The sequence below is a fragment of the Anabrus simplex genome, chromosome 2, assembly GCF_040414725.1.
Source record: "Anabrus simplex isolate iqAnaSimp1 chromosome 2, ASM4041472v1, whole genome shotgun sequence".
Classification (NCBI taxonomy): domain Eukaryota; kingdom Metazoa; phylum Arthropoda; class Insecta; order Orthoptera; family Tettigoniidae; genus Anabrus; species Anabrus simplex.
Window position 1 is genome coordinate 818,770,321 of NC_090266.1, and position 13,940 is coordinate 818,784,260.

Consider the following 13,940-nt stretch of genomic DNA (forward strand, 5'->3'; position numbering starts at 1 on the left):
TTTCTTTTATGTTTAAAGATTCAAATGAAGTCACGGGCTTGTTAATTGTAGAGAAGCCATGGGCATCCTCGTTCATGCCCAGTCTAATGATCCATACGGAAAAAATGATATTCGATTATATTCACGAATACTACTGTACCAACTCCCGTGGGCTGTGGGAACTTTGACATGTGACGATTCGCGAGCTTAAGCTGATGTAATCGTTCTCCGTTCTTTCCCACAATGCGGAGAAGTGGCGCTTGTTTTGGAATTTTGTGGCGAAATCTCATTGCAGTGAAACAAGTGTTCAGAGATGAGACTGCAGTTCTGTAATTTTTCTCGTTTTATTATCTATATATACATAAAATAACATGTAATGACTGACTGACTGACTGACTGACTGACTGACTGACTGACTGACTGACTGACTGACTGACTGACTGACTGACTGACTGACTGACTGACTGACTGACTGACTGACTGACATATTCATCAACGCCGAACCAAAACTACTGGACTTAAAGGAATGAAATTTTGGAGATACATTTATATTAGGGTCTAGATGCTCACTAAGGAAGTATTTTTCTATATGCCGTCTCTAAGGGGGGTGAAAAGGGGGTTGAATTTTTAAAACGGGGATGGATATATGTCATATACTGAAAAGTTTACAGGCGCAAAAATTGGTGTTTCGAATCTCCTTTAAAAATAAAGAAACAGTATTTTTTTTTTGTTTTTGAACAATCCAATAAAAAGGGGGTGAACGGAAGTGACAAACGGGGTGGAATTTAAAAGAATTTAAAGGAATTTAAACGTGATTTACAAAGAGTTTCTGGGGTAAATGAAACTTTATTTTTCGGTGAGTTTTATACTTTAGGGGCTTTCACATAATGTCTTAGTACAGTGCCGAGGAACGATTACCTTCATCAAATTACGAAATAGAGGCTAGCGAAGCCGCGGGTAACTACTAGTACATATATATATATATATAAAATAACATGTCCTGACTGACTGACTGACTGACTGACTGACTGACTGACTGACTGACTGGCTGACATATTCATCATCGCCGAGCCAAAACTACTGCCTTAAAAATTAAATTTTGGAAATATATTTATATTAGGGTGTAGGTGCTCACTAAGGAAGGATTTTTCGATATGCCGTCTTTAAGGGGGTGAAGAGGGGGTGAATTTTTAAAATGGGGATATCTATATGTCAAAAACTGAAACGTTTACAGACGTAAACATTGGTATTCGGAATCTCCTTTAAAAATAAAGCATTACCCTTTTTGGGAGGAAACAAATTGGTAAGGGGCGGATGAAAATGGAGATGAAATCCTTTTGCGAGCACACATATATCTCAAAAACTGAAGATGTTACAGTAGTGATATTTCGTATTTGGTAGCTCTTTTAAAGAAACTGGTACTGTTTGTTTTTGGAAAATTCACTTAAGTGGGGAGTGTGAAAGGAAGTGAAAACAATTTAATTCTTTTTCTGGGGAAACTGAAGGTTACAGACGTGGAAATTTGTATTTGGAATCTCCTTTAAAAATAAAGAAACACGCATTTTTTGGGTGGGGGAAACCAACTTAAGGGGCGGGGATGGAATGAAAAAAAGTTGAATTATTTTCATGAGGATTGTTTATTTTTGGAAAGTGCACTTAAGGCGGGAGAGGGGTGGAAAGAAGTGAAGAAGAAGAAGAAGAAGAAGAAGAAGGATAAGAAGAAGAAGTTGAATTATTTGTATGAGTATACATTTATCTCAAAACTGAATGTGTTACAGACGTACAGGCATGAAAACTGGTATTTGGAATCTCCTTTAAAAATAATGAAACACATATTTTTTTGTTTTCGGAAAAATACAATGAAGGTACTGAAAATAATTGGAAAAGCGGGTGAACTTTTAAAATGAGTACCGGTATTTCTGCATTACATGTCAAAAACTTAACATGTTAGAGACGAGAAACTTGGTTTTTGGAAAGTCCTTTAAAAATGCAGGAACATGTACATTTTTGGCTTCGAAGAAGGCGCTTAACTGGGGGTGAAAAGAAGTGAAAAATAGTTTAATTACTTTTTATGAGGGTACTTATATCTTAAAAATTGAAGATTTTACAGACATGAAAATTGGTATTTGGAATCTCCTTTAAAAATAAAGAAACATGTATTTTTGTTTTCGAAAAATACACTCAGATGGGGGTGGGGGTGGGGGTGGGTGAGGGCGAAGGACTGATCAAGGGGTTGAATTCCTTTTATGGGAATACTTATGTATATCTCAAAAACTGAAGATGTTACAGATGTGGCAATAGGTATTTGGAATCTCCTTTAAAGTAAAGAAACATGTATTTATTTTTTTCGACTTGAGAGAAGGCTGTTTTTCTCATGTACAGTTCTATGTAGCATGGACGTCTTAGCCCCAAAAGGTAACACCACAAACATGGTTTACAAAGAATTTCTGGGGTAAATGAAACTCAATTTTTGGGTGAGATTTTATACTTTACGAATTTTCAGATAATGTCTTAGTACAACGCCGAGGAACGATTACTTTGATCAAATTACGAAATCCACGCGAGCGAAGCCGCGGGTAATTGCTAGTTTTAATATATATTTTAAAAGGGCTAGTGCAAACGTATTGAGACATTTCTATATGAGAAAGCCTAAATACCAACAACACTACCGTAAAGAGTGGAATCAGTAATTTAGATGGTAAAGGCCCACAGATTCAACTAACATAAGAGCATTTTGTGTTTATTAATTAATTGAACACTGAGCCAGATTCGAGGAGAGTCGAGTCGGTCCCTTTTTCTCGAAGCAACAAATTAAAATATAAGATTTAACTCGTAGCCTCCGTGGCTCAGGCGGCAGTGCGTCGGCCTCTCACCGCTGGGTTCCGTGGTTCAAATCTCAGTCACTCTATGTGAGATTTGTGCTGGACAAAGGGGAGGCGGGACAGGTTTTTCTCCGGGTACTCCGGTTTTGCCTGTCAGCTTTCATTCCAACAACACTCTCCAATATAATTTCATCTGTCAGTCATTAAACATTGCTCCAGAGAAGTGCGACAGGCTTCGGCAGGCGGCACAATTCCTCTCCTCGCTGCAAGATGGGGCTTCATTAATTCCATCCCTGACCCGGTCAGTGACTGGAAAAAAGGTTGTAGATTTTCATTGAAGCTTTAGCTACTCAGCGGCTGAGGGGAGGCTTGCCGCTGTTCATAGCTGAATACTGTCCACTATCAACATTTTATCACTTGTCATATCTACGTGTAAAACAATTTTTAGGTAACGAACGCTTGTCCGCGTGGTTTGGGTCACGTAGCTGTCAGCTTGGATTCGGGAGATAGTGGGCAGCCCTGAAGATGGTTTTCTGTGGCAACAGCCACTTCCTTCCCTTCATTCCCACTCCTAACTCTTTCCTATCCCATCGTCGCTATAAAACCCGTGTCGGTGCGTCGTAAATGTGGTGACCAACAGTCCCGCATTTTGTGGGACGTCCCACATTTTAAGGTATTTTGTAAATGTCCCACGCGGGACATCATTTGTCCCGCAATTGTCTCGTTTTCTCTCTGAACGCATTTTCATTTATTACCATCGGTACGAATTTTCACATCGCGCAACTAAACATACTGCGACCGGTTGCCATGAGTAAGCTATGATCTTTGAAAGTGCAAAGTAGCAGGTTAAAGCATCCTTGGAGAAGCGTTTCCGATCTACTGAATGGCAAAGAAACTTTGGCTTGTGCAAGAAGTGCCGATAAATACAGTTTCATACCAGATAAATGATGCAATATTTCTAATGTTGAGGTTTTCAATATTAATATACTTAGTAGTTATACAGATTGAAATTTGGAACAAGTAATATAATTTTTTGGCTTGTTGTTTGAAGGGGCCTAATATCTAGGTCATCGGCCCAACAAGTGGTGTTAGAAAGTATTTCATGCAACTGATAAAACTGAGAAGTGCCAAAAATATGAACTTTCCTTCTATTTCCAAATTTAAAAACTTGTGGTAACATTTAGTCTATAACAGGTTCAATATGTATTTTGAAATTGTTGACTTTTGTACGTTTTCATTTTAATGAAGGGTCTTCAACCCACAGACTGGAAAGTAAATTATACAATAACGATGAGTGAAATGTAATTTTCTACGTTATTAATTCAGCAGGAGTACTCTTGCTCGAAAAAGAGGGAAGCTGGCAACAGAATGCTTCTGAAAACGTTAAAAGTTTTGTCGTTTTAAAATTACAGCTAAAAATGTAGCTATCAGCCAGAATTGTGCTATGTCCCCATTTTTTGACTGTCTTGTCCCTCATTCCTTCCTTCAACAGTTGGTCACCCCAGACGTAAAGCAGCTTGTGAACAAAAATGTTTTCAAGTGGTCCTTTTGCAGCCAACTTGCAGTTACACAGAACCAAGTGAGCTGAAATAATAAACAAAAAGTTGTTGCACAGTAGTTTGTTAAAGAACTAGTGTCTGATATCGGTTACCCTGTGTTTAGTATTACAATGGACGAGCCCCCCGAAATTTCAGTTACTAAATTTCTGAGTGCTGTAGCGCGCTATTTCTGTGATAAAGTTAGTCTCAAGAATCTTAGGTTTCTTACCGTTGTTAAATGTAACTGCATCTGCCATTGTAGATGCGAGTAAAATGCATTTACATGAACTTAACCTGAAACCCTCAAATACGGTGTGTTAGGTATTTGTGTAGATAATGCTAGTATCAAAACAGGATTGAACAATGGCGTGTATGAACGTTTGAAAAGAGAGCTAAATATTTTGCATTTGAATATTAAATGATGCGTCTATCATTCTATACAGTAGGTCATATGTCACTCATTACAAGATACATTACCGAGAAATATTAAATTCGTGGTTCCTGTGTGTTATTTGAGGTTTTCATATTCCAGTAGGAGACAAAATTCTTACAAAGAAATGAATGCAACATTAAACAACGAAGAGCGAGCAAAACATTGAAAGTGTGTGATACAAGATGGTTGTCACTGGAGCTCGCTGTTCGACGAATTCCTAAACAGTGGGACGAGCTCAGGTTACACTTCCAGATAGTCAGATCTAAAGAAAACTGTTTTACAGGTGAGATGCTCAGTCAAACGTTTTCAGCCGTAAAAAACAGCTTGTAACTGACATATGTAAAATATCCCAACTGAAGTGCAAAAGATTACGAAAATATTTGAATCCGAAAATGCAGACCCTACTAGTTTGCCTAACGATTTGATGAATTAAATAACTTCCCTAATTAGGAAAATTTTAAAATCCAACAGCTCATCATGTACACAAGTTATATCTTGAAACAGATTTTGAGAGTTAAATTGATCCAAAACCGCACTTAAGGTATGATTTCAAAAGAATGACAGAAACTGCGGAATCGGTTCAGGACTGTCAGAAAACGATGCATAGATTTCACAAACTACGTTGGTGAAGGAACTTCTATGAAAGTTTCCAAATTACGACGAAATTATAAACGAGGTGTATGTCGTCTTGGTAAAGAACTTGTTAAATGTCCTTAAAAATGCTATTTTTCGCTTAGATGAAGGTATGGACTGTAGTGTTTCAGAAACAGGGTCGACTGGAAATCAGTGGCGTAACTTGAGCCTAATGAAATGGAAACAGATTTCCTATTCAACCGACTTTTGGGTTGAAGTACATGATTACAAAGATTCCGTAGGAGACAATTCATTCAGGGAATTCGAACGTTTTTCAGTGAAGTTCCTCTCACTTCCACATTTAAACGCACAGCTGGAAAGACGCTTTAGCCAGCTTAACATTGTAAAATATAAATTAAGAAGTAGTATGATTACAGAAACAGTGACATGTATTTTAGACATTAGGAATTACCTGAAATACATAGGGGAAAATTGCCACACTTACAATTAGCTAAAAGGTATAATGTCCACGACTGAATCAAGGGCAGTGTCTTCACAATCAGCTCTTCCCATCACCTTCCATCTCAACATCAAAGCCATCACTGCACGGTGAGACACCACAGAAGAAGATGACGATGAGGAAATTATATTTTTCTTTGTATAGGCACGTTTCCTTATCTTTTTACTGACATTTATTATTAATTTTTGACGACATTTCGGAGGATTTTCAAATTTATTTTAGAGAGATTTTGCTCAAAATTCAGCGAGATTGTAGGGTGATACATCGGTAATACTAGTTTTACATGAAATTCAAACTACAGGGGCATGAATGTTCATTTCAAAAATCCTGCTTGCATTGGCCTGGATTCGCCCCACGGTCTCCTTGGTGAAAAGCCAGTGACTTTTCCACTTAGCTATAACGCCCCTACCATTTCTCTAATTCAAAGTTTAGTGTGTTACGTTGTTGTGCGAGGTAGGATCCAACTTCGGTGACTTTGCGTATAACTTCTTAACCTTTTGAATGGTGTTGACGGTACGGTTCACCGCCACCAGCGTTCTTGATTAGCTATAACGTGTTGCGGCGTAAGACGCAGGTGTCCTGCGACAGTCCTTAAAACTGGAAATATTCTATTATTGTGTCAGAAGGGGCTAACAACTATTCATGCACTTGTTCGAGTAAAATAGTTTTCTTCATAGCGAGTCTACTGATCGACTAAGTAAATTACTTTTGAACACAGAATCAGAAGATGACTTTGAACACATTCTCAGTGGTTTAAACACTAAAGTTTCAGGACTCTGCATTGGAGAATGAATTCCTTTTACATTATTACATCCTTCACAATTATTGAAATACAAGGCAACGATTATAAAAGGACAGTTTGAATAAGTGTAGATTTCTGTGCTAAGGGTAACTTCTCGTATAATATGGAACAACATAATACACTGATTGAAGTGTGGGTGATTTCCATTGGCCCAAAGCCATGATGAGGTATGCTTCTATGAAAAATTAGTGATTACGGACTTTGTATATTCATCTGGAAATACTTAGAACTCAATAGTTTGACGTGAATACTTCAAAACACTGGAAGCACTGCTGGAAGCCACCTTTTGGAATATCCCGTAATACAGGCCATACCCATGGAATTCACACACTGTGAAGAAAAATGCCTCGGGCTATCAAGGGCTAAGAGCGAAACTTGAAGAAAGTAGATAGCGAGCAAGTGGAAAAGAGACGAGAGGGGAGTTAGATATATGGACACCAGTGGCTTGCGGTGAACATATTCTTTACCCCAGTTGCAAAAATGTTTTTAAATATAAACAACCGTAGCCCCACTACACTCTCTGGAGGGTGCATTTTTTTCGTGGAAAGGTCTACCTGAGAATGATCTTTCAGGAATATTCTCAACCACACACTCGCACGTACTTCCAAATTGATATTCACGGCAGTGACGACACCATCATAACTTAATCTATAGCAGATTTTAAACAATGTATTTACAATTTCATCCGGTGACACTTTGTGATAGTACAGTCATGGTTTTCACAAAAATACACTGGGTCTAACTATTTGTTTTTTTAATTAAAAATCCTAATCAAAACTAATCAGCAAAATTTAACTGGTATTTTAGCGTCGTTGAAGTTTTATAGTTTCACTCGCATAGTGAGCGTACGTGCATCAACGACAAACGAGGGAAAATATTTGTCACGTTATATTCATAAGAATGCCAGAGAACTCGTGAAACCTTCACCTATAATCCAAGAGGAACACTACAAAAATTCACTATTTACCACCATCACAGACAACCATTCGCGCTTAACTCCGTGTTCATGCTGGGCAACCTAAATATTTTTCTGGGGCTATCGGAACACATACTCTACACGTTCCATCAATGAATTGCTCGAAAAGCTGTATACATGCCGAAACCCAAGGCTAAAATATATTCTTTTATATTACAATTGATTTCATATACTGGGTCTATTTTTATTAGCAAGACGATGTGCAAGTGGCTATACTGTTAAGATGTTATTTTTCTTGCAGTCTCTAGTGTGTGGCACTGAAGACTTCCAGTGTTAGGTATTAAAACGAACACCCCTTACCTAAGCTAGCTGGCCTGTCGCCGTAAATTGCTGTCGGGGGAGGGGCCACAGCCCCGCCTCGAGGAAGCTTCAAGTGCATGCGTCACACAAGCGACCTTAAATTTAGCTGGGGGTAGCTCTCTATCGCTCCGGCAAGGAAACCCAGCTCGTTTGAGAAGCTCAACTGTGGTAGTGCGAACGGATTGTCGGGACCGCTGTACGTGGCTTGGCTTACATGTTCGCAATTTTTTAAACACTATAAAAAGCGTTCTAAGGAATAATTAGAAAATGTTACTACAAAGTTCTTTACCCCAGCAGCACTGGGGTAGATGGGGTTCAGTGCACGCCACTGATGGACACCACATTTTATGAGATATTAAAAAAATTCAATAACTACCTACAAATCATCATTTGAAACAAATAATACAACAAAATAAAACGGTCACTTTTCAACGTTTAGTACGACACCTCTTACAGTATTTCATCAACTTGTGATGTTGGGGTGAAATGCGTGAGCAGAATGAATGCATAACGCTACTTCCAGTGCTACATCTGAAGAGCATGTCTTAATTTTACTCTTACGCTGCTTCATATCTGAAAATACGTGTTTGCAAAGGCATGTAGAGTCAAATATAGTAACTGATTTGGATGCCAATTTGTGGAAACGCAGAAATTCTTATGTTTCAAGTTTTTATAAATTTCAATGTTCTACCTGGAAAATTGCAATACCTATCTTTCAAATTTGTTTTGCATTAAAGCCTTATCAATTCTGTTTAAGTTTGACTGGAGTCTGATCAGAATTTACAATAAAGGATTTCTTAAAAAATGTTTAATTCAGGCAACATGTCATCAATATTTTGAAACTATTGTCAAGTTGTTGAAGGGTTTCATAGTAACTATCATTGTTACAACCGGTCAATTCACGTGGTTTTAAAGATGAGAATTCTTCAACATTTTTCTCCCGCAATTGTTTTTCGAATAATGAAAGTTCAATCTTAAAATCACGAATCCTGCCCTATATTTTTGTCTTGAAAAGGAACATTTAAATCTCTCAAATGGTTTGTAATGTTGGCTAAAATGGCAAGGTCAGCAGCTCAACACGTATGCTGTTACGTCAACACAGACGGAGAGACTAAGAGTAGTGCGGGCTCAGCCCTGGACAGACACCGGGCAGACTGAGGGCTAGGAAGCCCTCAAACGCTGACAAGGAAGGCTCACGGCAGTTGTTTCGAAGAACAGAATAAGACTACTGTTATTTAGTTTTGTTAATGATCGGAAACACAAACTCTTTCTAAATTATTTGCTGCTATGGTGCAATGGTGAGGACAGGACAGGGAGGAGTAGGTGGGGTGGTGTAGGTTTCCCCTATCTGCTTGCAAGCAGCGCTGTGGTCACACGTCACAAGAGAAGTTTGTGTTGTATGCAACAGTAGATCACGTTATCTGTGTGGTGTGAAAGTGCGTTAATAGAGTATGTTTGTACAGGAACGTCGCCCTCGACAATGAGACATATTTTATAATGATTGTGAAACTGTTGGTAGATTACTTTGGTATTTCGTAGGATCTACCTACAGGCGAGGAGCGTGTTATTTGTGACCAAATAAAGAAACAGTTGTCAGAAGAAAAATAAGCCTTAATAGTAGAGGTGAGTACAGTCGTAAATGTAATCAATGAAGAGGCATCAAATGAAGAAACTGTAGTCCGTGACGGTGAGTGATGAAGCAATGCCACCAGTAACAGATGTCTAGGAAAGCAGCAGTTTATCACATCAGCCATCACCTCCAAGAAAAGCATAAAGGAAGTTTCCAGAAGGTTTTTTTTGTGTGTACAAGATATGGATTAGGAACTGGTATGACACCTTGCCTAAAACTTACAATCGTACTGGCACAAAAGATAAATGTAAAGAGTATGACTGTGTGAAAACATTTCGAAAACACGTTGAAACAACGGCGGTCGTCGGACCCAAACAGCCAGTAGAATATGATAAACCGTGAAGTTCTGATTATTTTATAGCAAAGAGACAGGAAGAAGCGATAATGCATGACTGTACATTGCGAATGTGTGCAATGAAATTTAATAAAAGGAAACGTCACAATTCCCTGCTGTTCAAAGCTTCCAACTCGTGGATAAAATTTTTGAAACGTTTGACGGAAATAACATACGAAGTTAGCAAGCGATTGGTTGATGGTACTGCTGATATTCAACAAACAGCTCATGAATTCGTGAGAGAAATCAGGTCTCTCATTGAGTAAAAACGTCTGTCACCACATCAAGTAGTTAATGCCGAATAATCAAGATTTGGCAAAGAGTTGCGACCTGGATGAACCCCCGCAGTGAAGGGAAGCACGTACATCTTTGGTGCAACTTTATCCATAGCGTCAACCGCACACTGTTATATGAAATGCCACGGATTTTGATGGACTGTACGCTGCTTCCCCATTAATATATACTTTTATCGGAGCCCACTGACCATTTCCTCACAAATATGACCACCAATTTACCAAACATCAAGACGTTTGCAAGCAAATATGAAAATATGACTAAGAGGAAGTTGAAGGTCATCCAGGAACAAGCAACACAGCCAAATAGGTGACGAACTATACAAATCCACAGTTCCTGAAAGCATGGAATGAATTAAAAGTCTAACTCCAGCAAAATCTATTGGCATTGTGCAGTCCGCCGGCGTTTTCTTCTTCCGTCCATACAAAAATATTGTGAAATTTATCACAGATACTTTTATGGCATCTTCTGACAGTGACATTAACATATGGCACAGAGACCGCATATTATGCCTTCGATCGCTTGTGTGTTTCCAGTTCTCGACAGAAAGATTCTCTAACTTCATAAGATTTGCTTCTTTTACATGCGGCTACACCGAAGACGTTCCTGGTGTATTTTAAACACCGTTGACGTATTGCTTCGAAGAATGATGAATGGAAGAGTGTTTCCTGGAGAAATGTGAACAACCTGATTTCATCAAATGTGGAAACTCTGAGAAATGTCAGGAATTTTGATGGGTAGTACGCTGATACCCCATTAATGTCCTTTTATCGGAGACCACAGACCATTTCCCCACATATGATCATCAATTTACCGTACATCAAGGCACTTTTGTTGTTGACTTCCATATTTTTTGTTTCTGATCATCTAGTCGGGTTAGAAAACTCCGTTGTCGAGTGTTTAATGTCACATTGTTTTTCTCTTTGTCACAGATAATCCATTTGTTTCATAATAATTCACATGATGTTTCAACAGTCATAGTATATTCATCACCACTGTGACGACCGTGTCTCCAGTCGTAATAGTTCACAGCAGCTAAAATTTATATGGTGTACACTGGGTGAGTCACCTAACATAACCACCGGCAATATTTCCAAACGACGAGAAATTTTGGAAATCAACTTGAGAACTTTAGGAGAGGGGCCAGGAATGCGTTAATTTAATGCGACAGCGGGTTAATGCAAGTATCAACGCTAACGGAGGGCATTTTGAACATTCCACGTAAGAAAGCTTTTCATGTTGGATGCTGGTACGTTCTGCTCCTATGTGTTTCCTGTGATAATGTACTATGCAGAGTTGTAGATACTGAATGCCAACATGGAAACAAAGCGTTCCTGGACCCATGTCCATATAACATATATCATGTTCTTTTACGTGTAAGGAATATGTCCTGAAAGTTTGGCTTACGTTGTCCTTACACCCTACATTATGAACAAACTATTAATGACAGGACAGTCATTTCTTTACACTTGGGTAATTCACGTGATTTTTTGCCATTTTATGCGGACTGACATCCATGCCTATTTATTTTTAGTCTATCTGTTTGTTTCCTCGGTAGGGGAAACAACAGATTTGATGCACATGAATTTTTAACTGAGCTCCCGTTTATCCCACTTAACATTTCGATTGCATTTGTTTAAATTTGTCAAGAGGGAAAACAGTTTGCATTCGGCCACCCCGCTGTGGCAGTACTGTCGGCAGGAATTATTTTGTTCAGCATCATTGAGTCGAAACCCATCGGAGTAATGAAGATGGTTTTCTGTGGTTTCCTATTTTCACATGACGCAGATCTTGGGATTGTACCTAGCCCTTTCCTATCACATCGTCGTCATAAGACCTATCGGTATCGGTTCTACGTAAAGCAAATTGTAAAAAAATCAGGAAGGTAAAGGAAGTGGGAATGGGTTTAGAGGAAGTTCAAAACATCAATTCGTTAATGTTGTAGAGGTATTGGAGAGAGATAATTTTAAACGTCCCAAAATGACAAACACAAGGCTAAAGGACTCCAAAACATGTTTTAAAAGCTCTAGGGATCACTGTTTTCGAGATATTTTCACCCAGCCACGCCGTACTTCAACACACAAATGTTCTTCTTCCATGGAGCATGCCACGGTAAGAAGCAGAGTAACGTTTCTTCGACCAAGTTTCTCTGCCTGTTGCCTCTTCTAATTGATCGACTTCATTCATTTTATACGTTTCGGCTTATCGGTCTGCCGATAAATTGAATATTTACCTTGGACAGCGCCCGATGTCCCAACTACTAATTTACTAACAAAGCTACCAACCAAGTGTCTTATCCAAACCTGGACGTTCGCAACCAGTCAAGCCAAGGGTCACTGAAAAAGCATCCTGAGATAGAGTTAACTTGTAGTAGGGTGTCCAGTTATTTTCCACACCTCCTGGTGTCAACAAGATTTGGCTACCCATCCAAGTGCTCACCACACCTAATGTTCTTTAACTTCGGATATTTCCCAGGATCTCGTGTTTCAAATGGCTACGCACTTGGCACAGTAAATTGTTAATGTTACGTAATAACAAACGGAAAACACTTCCTTTGTTAACTTTCAACGAGGAATGTGTTATAGCTTTTCATTTTAAACTTATGTGAAATGATCAAAATGACAAGCCACAGCGCAAAATAAAAAGAAGTATGGAACTGTTCTCATGTTTTACCTTACGTAGAACTATGTAGGACTACGTCTGGAAAATCTAGGCTCCTACTTATTTTGTCCAACATTGTTGGGTCGAAACCTATCATACTGTCAGCATTTTTAATTTAGGGCGTCTGGGTTAGTAGTTTTACAGTTGCATTGAAAACCAGGACCATAATTAGATTCTGTCATCTGGAGTGTCTGAAGGACACTCAAGGTGAATCTTCTTCTTCTTCTTCTCCTTCTTTTTTTCTTCTTCTTCTTCTCTTTTGTCTTTTATCTCGCCCTGGTGGGTTCACGGGTGCTAGCTGTGTCACACATGTGGAATTAGCGCTGCTTTACGGCCGATTGCCCTTCCTGACGCTAACGCTCTGTGGAGCTGTTCTATGGTAGTTGGTAGTGTGGTATGTTATGTATAAGTGAAGTTGTGTATTAAGACTGACATAAATACCCAGCCTCAGAACCAGAGGAATTAACCAAAAGACAGTGAAATTCACGGCGCGGGCAGGAATCGAACCCGGGGCCCTGTGAACCGAAGGCCACTGTACTGATCATTCAGCCAAGAGGTCGGCTGATTCATTAAAATGCAAATATCTATGATGAAAGAGAAAAACTATTGCGAAGTACTGCGTGAAAATTAGTACAGAGACTAAGAAATGTGAGATTAATCAGAAAACTTAAAAGAAAGCAGTAAGTGAATTCTGAACACTTTTCTAGGGCCTATAGTTTGTTTGGACAAGGTCCTATCCCATGATCTGCCATGGAAAATATAACTCCTAATTTGCGTGTTCCACCACGTGAGAATAGGAAGAAATATGGATTTGAACCTCAGGTTGGTCTGAACTTCAGAATTAATGACGTGTGGCCTTCGGAGAGGGCCTCATGGAGGTCTTTCAAGTTGACGCCCATGGGCGAACTGAGCGTATGTGGGGGATGTGGCCCTATTTAGCTCGAAACTGAATTTTGAAGAGGGCACAAAGCCCTAGTCCCAGGGCCGGAGGAATTAAACAGTGAAGTGATCCCCGATTAAATTTCCATTTGGAACCAAATCTGGCATCCCTTGGACCAAAGGCGCCATTCTAACATTT

General features: G+C 39.1%; 1 protein-coding gene across 1 annotated transcript in view; it reads right to left on the bottom strand.

Annotated features, from left to right (window-relative positions):
• Rgk3 (Rad, Gem/Kir family member 3) overlaps positions 1-13,940 on the bottom strand; it is a 188,910-nt gene that overhangs the window by 66,787 nt on the left and 108,183 nt on the right. The gene's annotated exons all lie outside the window — the stretch shown is intronic.